A 15842-nucleotide genomic window follows, 5' to 3' on the forward strand; every position below is an offset into this window, starting at 1 on the left:
CACTTTGAGGCGGCAGTGTCTGCTCCTGCTTGTTCCGTGTCTCCCTCTCTTTTCCGCGAACAAGCACGCAACCATCTCACCCGTTTTTACAAGTACCGCTCATTAGATTTAAGATACCTGTGTCCACGTGTGATGGACTCTACAATTTTTTCACCTCGCACACCCGAACCACTGGTCAACACGAACTCCCCGTCCCCGTCCTTCAGCCCCCCACACCCATGAACCTCAGTACTCAGGATAAGCTTCTGGTCTCTTTCAAGAGCTGGCCTGATTAGGCCAGGCCCACCCAGGTACCGTCTCTTCTGATGAACCCAGAGTCAACCGATTAGGGGTCTTCCTGTATCTGCAAAATCCCTTTGGCTGTTTCACATCAGCCTAACAGCGAGAGTGGCATCCCGTCTGCTCCCAGGTACCCTGCACCCGAGAGGCAGGGATCAGCAGGGGCGTGGACAGCAGCGGGCACCCAGCTGGGGCACCATCTTGGCAGACGGGGCCTGCAAGGCTACGGTCAGTACTGTGAGGAGGGAGAAACACACAGCCCCGCACCATGGAGCAGCTCCTACACGGCAGACTCTGCGAAGCGTGGAGAAGACAGCCGAGGACTCCAGGGGAAGCGGGGAAAGGCTTCGTTCAAGCCGGGGTATGGCTGTCGGTCGCCAGGGGTCGGGCAGGACAGACGTGGGGGATGAGGACAGGGTCTCTCCCCTGGAAGGACCTAGAGTCCCTCACAGTCATTTGCAGCCATCCTGAGGAGGCCAGGCCAGCAGTGGGCTTGGGGCCAGGCCTCCACACTCAGGAAGGTCCGGAGAGCTGCCAGGTGTGTGTGCCTCTGGGAGGCGCGCCTGGATTTGAACCTGAGCCTTCTGACCCACGAGGGCTTCTCCCCTTCTGCAAACGGACCCACCGCAGGGGCCGACTGCCTGAAGAGGGGCAGGCAAGGCCCCCCAGAGTTGGAGTGGGGGAGGAGGGCATGGCCTGGAACACTGGGCAGGGCACGCGGCGCCCCTGAGGCACACGCCCCTGTCTGCACACACACGCGCACGAGAGGAACTCCGCCTGCCTTATGGGCCTGACGGTCCTGCACACTCCTCAGCGGGGCAGGGCTGAATTTGCACGTGTGGCAAACCTTAGGGAACCATGGCCCACATGGTCCCCGTGCTGAATGCCTGGTTTTACACTCTAGTGACCAGAGCTGCCCCCACCGGGGGCAGCTGGACGGAGGGCACGCAGGACCGTGCCATGGGAGAGCTTGCAACTTCCTAGAAATCTGTAATTATTTCAAAATACAGGTTTTTTAAAAATTGGGTGGAGTCCTGCGTCCATTTAGGTGTAACTGGGACAAGATGGGCCATGCATTCCCCAAACCCCTCCACTCCCCCAGCCCTGAGCCTCTGGAGTCCCGGCCACGCCCCCGGCAAGGAGGGGCTGGAAGTCGGAGGAGGAGGATGTAGACACCACCTGGCGGCCCGGCTCAGGCCTGACTGTGTCTCGGACTCTGCTCCCTTCCACCCCTTTGTGGCGGACAGGACCCCTGCTCCTTGCTGAGTGCTGGGTGTGGACGGGGCCTGGGAACAGGATGAGATGCCATGCCCTGCGTAGACGATTTATATGGAAGAAGGGGTCTGAACGATGGGATTAAGCCTCCACATCGGTCAACTCTGAGTTAATCAAAAAGGACGCAACTGGGTGGGCCTGACCTCATCAGGTGAGCCCATCAAAGGGTCTGGGACCTCCCTGAAGCGAGAGGCTGGGAGTGTGAGGAGGCCAGGGGAGGAGACCACATGGCTAGGACAGGACCCGAGAGTGGCCTCTAAGAGCTCAGGGTGGCCCCTGGCTGGCCGCCAGCAACACAAAGAAGCTGAATCCTGCCGACAGCCAGAGTGATGGTGGAGGCGGCTGCTTCCTCCGCCGCGCCTCGATGAGCACTCGGTTCTGGCCGAGCCTGGTGAGGCTCTGGATACAGCAGCTGCCACAGCGTCTACACCGCTGACCCGCAGAACCAGGAGCCGATCAGCAGGGTGCTGCGTGAGTGCGGTCACCCACCACACGCTCTGTGAGACGGCGGGGAAGAGCACCCCGGGGTGTCCCGGTCACTGTCACGGTCAGTCACATACAGGGGCGCTCCTCTCGCTTAGACAGTCACAAGTCTGGGGAGCGGCGAGCCAGGTACTGTGCATGAAGACCAAGACGCGTCCCTACTAGTGACCACAGCATCGCCCTCCAAAGGCCTCCCGTCCGGTTATCAGCACATGGGGGCACCGATGACGATTAGAGACCACGGGTGATTCCATTTGTGGCCGTTAGAGGCAGACCCCCAACGACCACGGACCTGCATTGGGTGCCCCTTCAGGAGCTCTCGGGCCCTCAGGTCCCTCTCCCTGCCTCCCGCTGCTGAGCACGCCCCAGCAGGCCCTCTCCAGGCTATGCCTGGGCCCTGTCCTGCGTACCTGCTCTGTCCCATGGACGCTGTGTTCTCTGTCCTGCCCCGGGGTTTCTGCCAGCAGCTAGGAGCAGGTCAGCCCGGTGAGGCCCCGGGACACAGACGTTTGTGGACTGAGAACACGAAGAGGGAGGGAAGGAAATGAGGAGGTTCCAACCCACCAGCTCCAAGGGAATCAGGCCGAGAGTGGGCCCTGGGAAGACGCAGGGACCCCGCTGCCCACCACATGGCTCCTGTCCCCCCGCCCCCACCTTCCCCTCATACGTGACTGTCACCCTGTGTTTTGAGTCAAGAAGCTGCAGCTGGGTGACCACGACAGGCGCATGTGTGCCATGCCCTGCCCGAGGGAGGCTGTGTGAGCAGTTGCCCAGCAACATCCCTGTGCCCACGAGGTGTGGTCCCTGCCCCTGTGTGGCCACCGGGCTGCTCTGGTTCTAGCGGCCCCACCGAGGGGGCCCCTGCTCCAGCAATCCTCCATGTGAACCGGCCGGGGTCCTGACTGTCCAGTGGTAAATTCAGATGATGGTAGCCCTAGCCAGCCTGTGAGACAGAACTTTCCAGCACACCCTGGCCCACAGGGTCCAGGAGAGGCGTGGGTGGACACCAGGCAGAGGTGCACGTGGACAAGACGGTGTGACCTTGACTCCCCCTTGGGGGCTAGACTCCCGGGCAGCGGGGATTCCTCCTCTCACCCTGGTGGACTTTGGGGCAGGTCACTCTCGGGGGGACATCCTGGGTGCTGTGGGGGGGGTCAAGCAGTCTCCCTGGCCCCACCCACCCAATCATGATGGCCACAGACCTCCCACGACGTGGCCGCGTGGCCCCTGGGTGAGTGCCTGCAGGGAGAGGGTTTTGGGCACTGTGGGCTGCGGCAGGGCCCCCGATCACGCATGTTCTGTATGTGTTTTCTGTTGGGAAGGCGGCGGCAGCCCTGTGACCTTTCGCGAGCAGAAGGTTTTAAGGTTCTGACTGTCGATCCTGGCAGTTCCTGCAGGAGAACAGCTTGTCCACAGAAAAACTGATAATACCACGCATTTCCACACGCCTGGGACAGACCTGAAGCGGGAGCCGAGCCGGGGGAGAGCAGCGGCTCGGTGGGGCGGGCGGGCTGGACTTTGCTCCACAGGAGAGCAACACTCTGCTGGTGAAGGTCACGGAGCTCTTCTGCACACTCTGCCGGGAGCAAGACTCCTGGAAAGTGCATGTCCTCCCCCTCCCCCGGCACCAGGGACGTGCGGGGCGGGCCACTTTGCATCCCTGGCCCCACCGGCTCGGAGCTGCCCCTGCCGTATGACGACCACAGATGTCCCCGGATGCCGCCCAGTGTCCCCAGGGGGGCAGCATCGCCCTCAGTGAAGAATCACAGATGTAACCTGACGTACGCAGAATCTCATTTTCCCGGTGGCCCATTTCAGGGGCTCAGGGCTCGTGCCCACCGTGCTGGAAATCGCAGCTCTGGGCACCGGATTCAGCTCAAAGACAATGTCTCATCCCCGTGGCTAGCACCGCGAGGGCCGGAACACCGAGCCCAGGTGACTCCCAGGGGGAAAGGCCAGTGCCCTCGGGGGACGGGGCGTCTGAGCTGTCCTGGGCAGCTGCCAGGCTGGAGGAGCACTGGCTGGCTGTTCCAGGAGGCGAGCATCGCCCCCCCGAGCTTCCAGGCAGCGGGAAGACCCACTGAGTGGCCAAGATCCCCGTTATAGACACAATGTGACAGAAGCCATTAGGGCATGGTCCTCGTCCTGCCCCCAGGGGACCACGGGCCAAGTCTGGGGACATCTGTGGTTGTTTTCACCATGGAGGGAGGAGGTCCTGGCGGCGAGTGGGTGGGGCTGACAGGGCCACCCCCCCACCAGCAACGCGGGACACAGACCCCAGAGAGTGACCGGCCTGATGTCAGCAGAGCTGAGGCGGGGGAACTCGCAGTGGGCCCCCAGTCCCTGCTAGGACGTCAGCTCTGCGGGAGCCAAGGGTTTCACCTGTTCTGGTCACTGCCTGGGCCACAGGCCTGGCCCAGGCACTCACCCAGAAACCCCTGCTGAGGGGGGAGCAAAGTCTGTGGGAGGGCGTCCCTGTGCCCAGGCAGCGAGCTCCCAGGTGACTGCACGAGAAAGTGTGACAGGGACCGACACTAGGCCACACGGCCAGAGTCCACGCCCTAGAGACCCGGGGGGGCTTCTGAGGACTGGTGCTGTCCAGGTAAGCCCCGAAGGAAGGGCAGTGTGGGGCGGGAGCCAGCAGCCGCTGCCCCAGAAGAGGGAGGAGGGAAGGCTCCAGAAGCAAGACTCAGTCTTCGAGGTGGGGCTGGGGTGGCCAGGCTGCCCCGCCCCCCATCCCAGGCCTTCGCTTCTGTGCCACGGCCTCTGCTCTGACCACAGGGCCGCGCCCAGGTCCAGGTCCCCTGCGCCCCCAAGGTCGAAAAGTCAGCACTTCCCTCCACCCAGTGGAAGGGGCCAGCCATCAGATGCTGGTCCCAATCGGGGAGGTTTGGGATCTGTAGGGGGGAGGTGTGAAGAGGCCTGGGAGAGGGTGACCAGGGGACTCTCGGGGCTGAAACATCCTGGAGGACGGGGCGGGGTAGTCACGGCCCTCCAGGACTGACCATCAGACGGCTGGAAACACCCCAGGCCCGCCCGCCCCTGCCGGCCCCTCCTGGCCCCTGCCTGCACCTGCCCCACCCCCACGCACACCCGGCTCAAGCCCGGCCCGCGGGCCTTCTCTGCCCCCTCGTGGCCGCCAGGGGGAACGGCAGCACCCGGGCCGGAAACCCCTGCACTATACCCCGGGAGCCAACGCCCCCAAACTCCTGCTCACCATTTGGCTCTGGCATGTGCCGGCCGGCTGCTTCTGCCACCGGGGCAGGCGGCATTGGCCTTCACTCAGCGACACCCGGCTGCTTGAAGGTGGGATACCCTGTGCGGGCTCTGCTTGTCTGTCCGCCACAGATGCCTCCCGTGGCGCCTGACAAGCAGGAGGTGGTCCGCGAGGGACCAGTGAGCTACAGCGGAGCCAGGAAAAGCCTGGTATTCGCCCTCCGAGGAGTCCCTGCCAGAGATCCCCTGCCAGGCCTGCCCACTGCGTGTCCCTCCACCAGCGCCTGCCCCTCGCCACACTGCACAGCGTCCCCCACCCCAGCCCGCACGGCGTGGGGTCAGACCCATCAGTGAGTCCTGTTCGGAGACTGGACTGTAAGAGACGCCATCCGAACAAAACACAGGTGAGTCGCTCTCTAGCTTCTTGAAATTTGGGGGACATCAAAGAAAGCCCAAAGGCGAGTGCCAGTGTCCTCGGTCGGTAGGAGAAAGCCCCCGGCGAGGACAGGGGAGTGACCGGCTCAGAGAAGTATCCACAGCGGGGGGACGGACACCAGCCCGAGTCCACGCAGAGAAAGACCGAGAGTTCAAACACCATGTGGAAGAGCTGACGAAGGTCGCCGATGACGGGGACAGACCCACACCGGGGCGGTCCGCGAGGGCGCCTGCTTACCGAAGGCACGGCTGGGGGGATGCAGAAATCCCGCAGCCTGACCAGCAGCACTGGACGTGCCCAGCTGCTCAGACAGCGGGGAGACGGCCCTGGAGACCGGGCACTTGCAGAGGGCAAGCGGCTGTCGGAAGGGGAACCAGGGCACCCCGATTCTCTCCCTCTCTCACACGCACGGCAAACCTACGTGCGGAGTTCACCCCCGACGACAGCCGGCCCAGCACGCACAACGTTTGCGTGAACACATTCATCACAGAATGTAAAAAGAGAGAGAAAAACAGGAAAATAAACACCCCCACAAACCAATTAAATCCACTGTAAAATTATTTTAAAAGGAGTGACGAACCATTTGCCTGTGATGTGAAATGCCGAGCCGGCATCAGGAGAGGTGAGGGAAACGCAGGCTTCCTGACAAGGAAAGCGGCCCCGCAGGCAGAAGGAGCACGTTAAAGAGCAAATCCTGTTCATCCAGAATCGCGCGTGTGGACGGAACTCACAGAAGGAGGGGGGAAAACACTCACCATGACACTGGCACGCCGTCACCAGCGGGGGCTCTAGCGGCCTTGCTTCTCCTTTGCCAGCATTGTCCCTTCTACAGGACGTCCGTCCACCTCCACCCAGCGGCTGCTGGCAGTCTCCAGACACCCCTCTGTCTGGCAACTCTGACACGGACGCCACACGGAAGGTCATCTGTAGGGGACCCGCTGGGTACCCACACGTCACACCCAGCCCGGGGCTCCCATCCTGGCTCCTGGCCTCTGTCCCCAAGGATGGCGTCTCTCCTGAGCGAAGCCAAACCACATCCTCTGTGCCTTACTGAGGCGCACGTGATGGGCCCTAGAACCCGCCCGCTGGGCGCACACAAGGCCAGGAGTCCCTGGCGAGGGCACCAGCCACCCCCCCGCCACGCAGTTCACAGTGCACACCCACAGCAAGTCCCGATTCCCCCCTCAGGCCCTGGTGGCCAGCAAGCACCTTCCCGTCCCTGCAGACGGGCCTTTTCTAGAAACTGCACAGAGAAAGACCTACGGGATGCGCTTCTCCAGGGTCTGCCTCCTCTTCTAACGTTTTCTCATTTAAACACGCGCACACACAGTTTGGGAACGTCCAGCATTATAAAGACACCCGTCCAACATTCCAATGTCCCTCAAATGTGCCGGTGAATGAAACACAACAGCGATCCAAGCTCCGTCAGAGCTCCTGCTGGACACCCAAGTTCACTCTGAAGACCACCAGACAGAGAACACCGCACAGCAGTGGCAGAGCCCTTCGGGGCAGGCGGAAGGGGAGCCTGGGGCCACCGCAGGCCGCTGTAGCCTCCCTCGGCTCAGTGAAGGGTAAAAGCCACTCAACACCCATGGGGCATGAGACCAACAGCCGGCCCGAACTCAAGAGAGCAGGATCTCAGCGCAGAGGCCTCCTGAGGCCACGCAGTGCCTCCCAGTCCCCAGGACGGGCACCAGGTTTGAGGGCCGCGTCACGTCTGGGGACTTGACTCTGCTCCTGGCAGTGGCTCGGGACGGGCCACCTTCCACACCAAACCAACCCCCTCCCTCTCGCCCAGGCCCAGGACGGCCAGCCGAACCCGTGTTCAAGCCGGACGGCGGAGAAGGAAACATCACACACTGACCTGTGCCCGGGGCTGAGCTGTCTTCACCGCCGAGGCTCGGGAACCGCACGTCCGCTCCCTGGAAGAAAAACGGAGCCCTTCAGTGGGGTATCATCTGCTCCAACACACGTGTCCCCCCGGGGCGGCAACGAACAAGGGTCTCGCACTCAAGGTCAGACTGCCCTAAAGACCCCTCTGGGGGGCCTGTCTTTCGGCTGCCCTGCCAGCCTCGGGGCCAGGCCTCCTGGCGTAGAAGTGGGACGTAAGAAGGCAACTTGCCAGAAAGGTCTGTGAGAAGTTTGCAAGGTCGTCCCTGCTGAATTTTCCAAAAGCTCCAAACTCAGTGGATGGAAGGGTTGAGTGATCACGTGACCTTTGGCGCTCTGTAAAGCTGTTGGGCCACATCGCTTGACCCTCACGGTCACTCTGCCAGGAAGAGGTGGGAACGGAGTCAAGCCCCACCCCAGGGCACCCCCTAAGTCACCGGGGTCGGCCTAAGGAGGCCCGAGGAGCAAATGCAAGGTGGGGTCCGGGACGGGGTCCCAGGGCAGGAGAAGGACACTGGGAGCAAACCGCTGAAAGCGAGCGGAGTGGAGCTGGGTCTGTGGGTGCGCGGTCGCCACAAACGCACCGTGGGTCGGAAGGCGCGGCCACACGGGGCAGACTGGGCAGTGGGCAGACAGGAGCTCTCTTTGAAACTCCCCTGAAAATCTAAAGTCATTTTAAAATTAAAATGTCACTTAAAAATAACTCAATTCTGGGGCACCCGGGTGGCGCAGTCCGTGAAGCCGCGGAGTCTCGGCTCCAGATCAGGTCATGACCTTGGGGTCGTGGGACTGAGTCCCGCGTCAGGCTCTGCGCTCAGACAGGAGTCGGCTTAGAACTCTCTCTCTCCCTCTGCCCCTTCCCCACGCGCTCTCTCTCTCTCACATAAATAAATATATTTTTTAAAACAACTCAGGGCGAAGATTTAAAGGCTGGTTCCCTTTCCAGGAGTCCAGGCCACTCTGTCGTCAACCGGGGCCGGGACGGAGAACTGAAATCCCCACTGTCGCCTGCAGGTGGCGCTAGGGGCTCAGAAACACTTCGGTCCGTGGGCACGGCGGCTGCAGCCCTAAGCTCGTGGGGCCAGGAGGCTGCTGCCGCCTGCCAGAGGCCCTGCCAGAGGCCCTGCCAGAGGGCGTCCTGCATGGCCAGTGCCCGCCCCCCCCCGACCCTGCCCCTGGACCCCGGAGGCTGAGACTTGCCTCAGCCCTGCAGGGGCCATCTATGCACGTGACCCTCAAGTTTTTATTTCTCAGTCAATTAAAGACACAAGACGTTGCAAACCTAGTGCAGAAGGGGTGCCGGGCACCCTGCGCCCAGCTGCACCCAGGGTGACTCATTGCACAACCAGGGGACGCTGACGCGACCGGCCAAGGGATAGGCAAGCATGGTTTTCTAGACCGTCTTACTGAGACAGGCTTCTCCCCCTGCACAGAGGCTGCACAATAAAGTGCTTTTTAGTATTTTCGGAGTTCTGCGACCATCATCGCTAGCCACTTCAGGGCTTTCCATCATCCCCAAAGCAACCCTGTCCCTCAGCCGTCACCCACCAGCCTCCCCTAAGCCCCGGCCCCCGTGAGCCCCCTTCCTGTCCATGAAGGAGCCTGGTCTGGATGTGTCACATGCGTGGACTCACACCCCATGGGGCCTTCTGTGTCTGGTTCCCTCCCTGAGCGCCGTGGGCTCAGGGTCTAACCCGGAGCAGTGCATGGGGGATACATTACTGACGGGACACTTGGGTGTCCCCACCTCCTGGCGCTGTGAACATGGTGGCATGAATCCTAAGCCTTCTCATGTACCCCCTGCAAACCTCCCACCCTCAGCCCCGGAACACCAGCCCCGCACTTGAACTTGAACACACGGGTGCCCACGCAGATGCCCCCACCTTGGCTGCGCTTGGCCCAGGCCAGCGTGAGCAACGCACCCCTGCAGCTCTGACCTGGGGCCCACGAGACTGCAGGCCGTGAGATGCACCTGCTGGTGCCGGCCGTGCCTGTGACCTTCACCCAGGCCAAAGTGCTGGACTTTCACTCTCCCACCACAGGGAACCACAAGCCCTCCGGGACGGCCAGCAGCGGGACGAGGAGCTGGGACCCCGCAGCAGGACCTGCTTCGGAATGTGCAGAGCTGGCAGCCAAGTGAAACGGAGATCCCTTGTTCAAAAATTAGTGCCAAACATGAAGAGAATGACGGCAGAGCCTGCCGACCTCACGCAGACCCCAGCCCGAGGCACGGCCGGGGAGGTGCAGGACGCAGACCTCAGGCACACAGAGGAAGCTCTGGAGGAAAGGGCCCGGTGCCAAGGGAGAGATATATCACACCTGGAAACAGGTAGTTTCCAACGGTGGCCGTCGGGGTGGCCGCGTCGGAAGGAACTTTGTCCTGGACAGCACTTTACAACCTGGGACCTTCCTCTTGTCCACACGCTTCCTTCTCTTTTCCTCTCTTTTCCATGGAGATCGAACTCACCAACATGACCTCCATTCACCCTTTTCAAGTGCCCAATTCAGTGGCTTTTAGGATATCTGCAAGGTCGTGCGGAGGGTGGTGCAGCGGGTTCTGCACTAACCCCAGGATACCGTCTCCAGCCCCCGAGGAGCCCCCGGGCCCGCTAGCATCGCCAGCATTGCGGGGTCTGGTCCAGCGTCCCGGGAGAGGCGAGACCCCGCCGTGCAGGGGCCACACCTGTTCTGCCGGCCGCCACGCTTCACCGCACCCCTTGAACACAGCACGTGTGCCGTGACCCCAGGGTTTCCTGACTCCCGGTCGGTGCTGAGGGAAGGCCTGCAGAGCCAGGGGAGCCGGGGGAGATCAGGCGGCCCCCACAGAGCCCGGTGACATGGACCAGGTCCCCCCAGGGCTCACCTATGACATGGGAGAGACCGGAACCCTGCCTCAGGCCGTGGGACCCACGCAGGGGCCGGTGAGTGCAGGCGTGGCTGGATCGAGTCTCGTCACGCAGCCGTGCTCTTGGTGACATCCTCTGTCAATGGCAGAGGGAAAACGAGGCACGCGGATCACAAGCCCAGGGTGCTCCCGGAGAGCTCCCACCAGTAACTTCCTGGTGGTTTCTACTGCCTGTGTTGTTCTGGAGCCTCTGAACGGTGAGTGGGGGACATGGGCAGCGGGACCCTTAGCTGCTAGAGACGTGAAACTGTCGGAAGCAGGGCCGAGAACCAGAAGCGAGGGGAGATAACAGGGCAGCCCCTGAGCTAGGAGTTGCGCTGGGCTGCACCCCTCAGAGCCCATCGTCAGCATCTCAGGGTTATGGGACCGAGGACCCAGCCCCAGCCGGCACAGGACGGCTCCTCTGGGAGGAAGGCATGTCGCAACCCACTTCGCTCCATCAGAGCTCGACCAGAGGGACTTTTCCAGAGCACTGGCGCAGCCCTGCTGTGTGCAAACGCTACTGTCCCTCCCTCTAGAATTCAGGGTTCCCTCCATGCCCTGGTGGGTCATTCTCTGGGCGGGGAGGGGCATCCTGGTCGCCGTGGGGGGACTGAGCAGCCCGTCTCACCCGCTCAATGCCAGGACAACCCCTGTCACATGACCACAGAGCCCCTTCAGGGAAGGAGGAGGAGCTCTGCTCAACAGCCTGCACAACTTCCGGAAGCTTCTATGTGAGGTTCTGTGCCCAGCTGGACACAGTAGCTCCTGAGCCGCTGCCCCCTCTGGGGGCCCTGTCCCCCCTTGGGGGATAAATCCCTTTTTGGGTAGAACCCTGTTCTGTGTCCCGGGCAGGGCACGGTGGGGCAAAGACTGTGCAGGAATGTCACCTAGGACTTGGGTTAACGCTCACGGACACGTATCAATATTGGCTCATCGATGACAACAAAGCGGCCACACTATTCAAGTCAGCCAAGGGGAGAAGTGGAGGGGGTGTGGGCTGTGCGGGAACTCACTTTTCCTCTCGGTTTTTCCATAAACCTAACGCTACACTAAAAAGCAGTCTATTAAGAGAGGGTCTTGAAGACACAAATTAGAATTCCGGTTTTAGAAAGGAGGAAGGGAGCGGGAGGGGAGAGGGAGCCCATCTCAGACCAGATGACCGCTGAGCGCTCACACGTCCCCAGGGATCCCTCCGACGAGCCCTTAGAGCCAGACCTGGAGAGAAGGTGGGTCAGTCCCGGCCAAACACATTTCCTACTATTTCCCCCAAAGCTCTTTCGAGGGTTGTTAACGATACAGGATACAGTTTGGGGAGGATCAGCCTGGATTAACCTCCACCAGCCCCTTTGCGCCCCAGGCCGGGGACCAGAGTGGATCAGAGCCCTAATACAATCAGTCCCGGCACCGCCCTCGGATTACTCCCAAATCCCATTTGGCCAACCTAGAACATATTGTGGCCGGTGATGAGCCGATGTCTACGTCTACAAGCTGCACCAAGCAGACATCGCCATCCAGCACACCCAGCGGCCCCGACACCCTAAGGGGCTAATGCCAGGCCGTGACACCGACGGGCCCGCCGTCAGCACTGACTCACCGGACGTCTTCTCCCAGACGTCCACTCGGCCGTCGCAGGTTTCTAAGCGTGAGCACTGAGCAGCCCGGGACTTTTCATTTTCTTGTTTCCCCAGCATCTATCGGCCCGGTCATGTGGGGGGACACAGGACCCCAGTGGGACACGAGAACTTCAGCGAGGGGGAAGCTGCCTAACAACAGGGCTGAGAAAATGAAATCCTTGGGATTTCACGAATTATCACAACATAAAGGGCGGCATCGAGTTTCTGAAACTGAACAAAGCCACTGCCTTTACCTCCTTCCCTCCGAAGCAGGGTCTCTCCTTCCCCCTGCAGCACGGCTAACCCTCTGTGGGGCCTCCCAGGCGCTGTGGGGGGCATTGAGCAGCACCCCACGAGCCTGCTGGCTCAAGGCCGAGAGCACCCCAGTCGTGAGGAGCTCCATGTCCCCAGGCGGCCCCCATAGCCCCCTGTTGAGATGGGCTGTGCGGACCCTGCAGAGGCAGAAGGCAGAGGGCAGATCTCCCCCTGCTTGGGATACAGTTCACTTGTCTGGGAAATGAGTGGGTGGGAGCGGGGCATCGGCCCCCTCGACACCCCACGCTGACGCCCCCAGCTGATGGCCGCAGGGTGCGGCAGGAGCGCGGGCCAGCCTGCCTGCCTGGAGGCTGCATGTGGCAATGCCGAGCCGTCCTTCAGGCACTGCAGCGATCAGCCCAGCCTTCTCTCGTCACCACAGCAACCATCTAAATTTGTCACCCTGACGAGGCTCTGATTGCAAATGAAGGGGGAGGAGAAGCCTGGGGGCCCGGAACGGTGGGGAGGCACCCAGAAGAGAGGTGACACGGCTGATGGCAGGCTCCACCAGGACAGACCCTGGGCAGGCGCTGTCACACCCCTGATCAGACAGGGCTTGAGGTCCAGTTTGCTTGGCCCCAGGGTTAAAGGTCTCCAGGAGCCAAGTACGAGAGGGCAGAAGGTGCAGGGAGTGCTTCTGCCTTGTGATCTCGGGTCCCTGGTGACTGGGAGGTCCTCTCCGCCTCCCCCACATGGCCCAGGCTGGGGGTCACCTGGTTCCCACCGGGACCATTGGGGTTTACTCTGCTCTCACATGTGGGCAGGAATTGGAGTCAATTTTTTTCCCAAGTAATTAATACAGGGTCTTCTCCCCCCAGAATCTGGCACAGCTACCACGGCCAGGTCATTCTCTGTCCTGGGTGCAGTGGGGGCCGAGCAGTGTCCCTGGACCCCACTCCCTCGATGCCAGGAGCCCCTGGCTATGATGACCGCAGATGTCCCCGGACACGAGGCAGGACCGCTCCCCTGTGTGAGGTCATCAAACCCCCATCTGGAATTGGAATACGGAGAGACAGGTGGTTGATTTGGGAGAGGACCAATGTCTGACCAAAAGAGAGAGAGAGAGAGAAAAGACAATATGTAGAAACAGATTTCTTTTTCCTCTCGGAATTAAAATGCTGACAGACCCATGGAAGGGGGTGGGTGGGGACACATACTCTCACATCCAAGAGGCAGCGCTCTGGTGCACTGTCTGCCCTGACTCCCAGCTCATGGCCTCCCCTGTGCCTCAGTTTCCAAATCTGTGACACAGAGATGATGGGAGCACCTACTCCACGAGTGCTTTCCAGATTAAGCAGCAGAAAATCTGGGGGTGCCTGGGGGGCTCCATCGGTGAAGTGTCTGCCTTCTGCTCAGGTCATGATCCCAGGATCCTGGGATCGAGTCCCACATCAGGTTCCCTGCTCTGTGGGGAGCCTGATTCTCCTTCTCCCTCTGCCTGCAGCACCCCCTGCTTGTGCTCTTTCTCTCTCAAATAAATGAATAAAATCCTTTAAAAAAATAAACAGCTGAACATCTATAAGACGTTTCCATCAGCATCCAACACTGTTAGTAGCACACAACTGTGCTCTCATGGGAGCTTCTGCATTCCGTAAGACGTGGCAGAGAAGTCACACGCCACAACTTCATCACTCAGAGCTTGAGGTACCGGCTTTGTTGACAAGACCGGGGCCCAGCAAAGCGCCCCCGCGAAGGGCCAGATGGTCAGTACTTTTGGCGTTGGGAGGCAGGTGTTCTCTGTCATTCTCTATCGACTTGACCTGGCCCCAGTAGACAAACAGGTGCGGCTATGCGCCAATAAAACTTTATTTACAAAAGCAGGAGGTATGGGTCCAGCCCATAGGCTGCCGCTTGTGACCCCCGGCACAGAAGACGGTCTGGTGGGTCACACGGAGAAGCTCCACGCCGCCCCAGACTGTCACCCAGAAAATGATCTCGGACTGTCCCTCCACACAGAGCACTCACAGATGCAGAGCTGCCCCTTTTAAGTCCCTAAGAGGGCGGTTGCTTTCCCACCACCTTGAGAAAAATCCATCCCCCGACCTGGTCATAAGTACCTCACTTTTATCGACTGGTTAAGCCTTGGCTGCAAAGGGCACCCGGAACGTCTAGACCTGGTGAGCAAAATCGCCACCGGTAACAGCGCGCAGGACGCCACCCCCCGGCCCCAGAGCGGGACACGGTTTGAGTGCACGGAAGGTCTGAGAAACCGCCACAGCCTAGCGGGGCCTGAGACTTGACACGGGGATGTCACGTGGGGTCCTGGATGAGGTTCTGGGGCAGAAAAAGAGAATTAGGGGGAAAGTCGAGGAATCCAAGGTATGGAGTTCAGTTACTAACGCCACACCAACACTGGGTCTCTATCTGTGACAAATGTCCCACACCGAGGGAAGACGGCGCCCGTGGGGAACCTGGGTGCAGGCCTGCGGGAACGCTGCGCTGCCTGCCCCATCGCTCTGGGGATCTCAAACTCTTCTAAAATGAAAGTTTACTGAAAGAGAGAACAGAAGTGAGTGATGAAGGGCAATTAGCTGCTGCCCCCGGGGGAACGCTTCGGAGTGTGACTGAGGGCACATGAACTCCCTGTGACAGCACCTAATAATGACACGATTATATAAAACCTACAAGAGAAAGACGCTAAAAACAGGATATGCTAATCAACAGGGGAAGCGTGCTCTGATGACAGGAACAGGGGGCGGAGGAAGACAGGTGGCTGAGCGGTCCCCACCCCCTCCCCCCACCCCCCGCCCCCACCGCCCCGGGGCAGCCACAGCAGAGACATGGCTCCCGGCTCCCGGCTGGAGCAAGCCTCTGCGACATCGCGGGCCGACCCGGGCCCCGTGCCACGTTCACTCAGGAGGCCTGCTGAGTGTGCACCCAGCGCCCAAGGCCTGGAGGAGGGCAAAGACTTTACCGATGGAGAATTCTGGAAAATCAGAGGGAGGCTGTGAAGAAAGTGGTGCCTGACCAGAAGAAAGACAACTAAGAGATCGTGGCATCCTGGTCTTTGCCGGTGACCTTATTAGACACAACGCTCTGCACCAGGGTCTCTCCCTTCTTGGGCCCACAGACATTCAGGGCTGGTTCATTCTCTGCAGGGGCATCCCAGGTGCTGTGGGGGCCGCGCAGAAGCCCTGGCCCCACCTTGTCCATGCCAGAAGCACCCCCGGTCGTGACAACCACAGACGTCCCCAGACATCACCCAGCGTCCCCTCTCAGCAGAATCACCCCAGATGAGAACTACCATCCTACAATACCTAACAAACTACACACAACCCATAAGGAGTGTAATTATCCCCGCTCTACAGATGGGGAAACAGAGGCTCAGAGAGGAGATGAAACCTGCCTGAGAAGAAGAAAGAGAGTCATGTGTCAAGTACCACTTTCAATAAGGAGGGGTCTCTGAGTTGGGAAAGAGGCAAGGCTGCTCTATCAGGGACAGGAGGCC

The 15842-nt window shown here is 60.8% G+C and overlaps 1 protein-coding gene across 1 annotated transcript in view; it reads right to left on the reverse strand.

The window, feature by feature from the left end:
• The window catches only part of GNG7 (G protein subunit gamma 7), a 111389-nt gene that overhangs the window by 73418 nt on the left and 22129 nt on the right, over positions 1 to 15842 (reverse strand). Inside the window, exon 2 of the mRNA XM_032847058.1 lies at positions 7554 to 7611. The gene's annotated coding sequence lies outside the window, so the exon portion shown is untranslated. The remainder of the gene's footprint in view (positions 1 to 7553; positions 7612 to 15842) is intronic.

This window comes from Lontra canadensis, unplaced genomic scaffold (assembly GCF_010015895.1).
Source record: "Lontra canadensis isolate GAN:19392208 unplaced genomic scaffold, GSC_riverotter_1.0 scaffold184, whole genome shotgun sequence".
Classification (NCBI taxonomy): Eukaryota; Metazoa; Chordata; class Mammalia; order Carnivora; family Mustelidae; genus Lontra; species Lontra canadensis.